This window comes from Chrysochloris asiatica, unplaced genomic scaffold, assembly GCF_000296735.1.
Source record: "Chrysochloris asiatica unplaced genomic scaffold, ChrAsi1.0 scaffold00332, whole genome shotgun sequence".
Classification (NCBI taxonomy): Eukaryota; Metazoa; Chordata; class Mammalia; order Afrosoricida; family Chrysochloridae; genus Chrysochloris; species Chrysochloris asiatica.
The window spans coordinates 2,885,717-2,886,280 of NW_006408850.1; the positions used below are offsets into that span (position 1 = coordinate 2,885,717).

The 564-nt window shown below is 41.7% G+C and overlaps 1 pseudogene; it reads left to right on the forward strand.

Annotated features, from left to right (window-relative positions):
• Nucleotides 1–373: 373 nt before the first annotated feature.
• Nucleotides 374–564, forward strand: part of LOC102837184 — a 2,596-nt pseudogene continuing 2,405 nt past the window's right edge.

The window sequence follows — 564 nt, forward strand, 5'->3', positions numbered from 1 at the left end:
AAAAGTCAGGAAAAAACTGTAGTCTGATTGGATACTACAAGAACAAGCAAGTTGTTGGCAGGGGAACCAAGGAATCAAGTCTCTTCAGTACAAACCCCTCTCCAAGACTCAAACTCAAAGGGAATACACAAGCAGGCAGGTAAGCTTGCTGATGACCACATTGGTGTACTTGTGAGTGGAAGAGGGAAAAGGCAGCAATGAAGATATGGGCTGAGTTTGACCACGTTCCATAGTCTCCCAACGACCTGGAGATGAGAGAGAGAAGAGGAAGTGCTGGTTGGTCTGAAGTGTGGTGAGACCTGAGGACTCCTAAGCCCATGAACAAGGACCTAACCAAAGAGGGCTAGGGCCAAGAGTTAAACATCCAGCTGATATGAAGTGAGGGGAGATGCACAAGAATGCTCAAACTTGCAGATAATACCCATTTGACCTAGCTTCAGTGGTTTAATTATCAAAACATGAATATAGGAATATAAAGAAATTTGATGAAGGAAAGAAGTATAAATTTCTTCAATGTAATGAATTTGACCTATACTTATGGATGTATTAGCTCAAAATATCAAC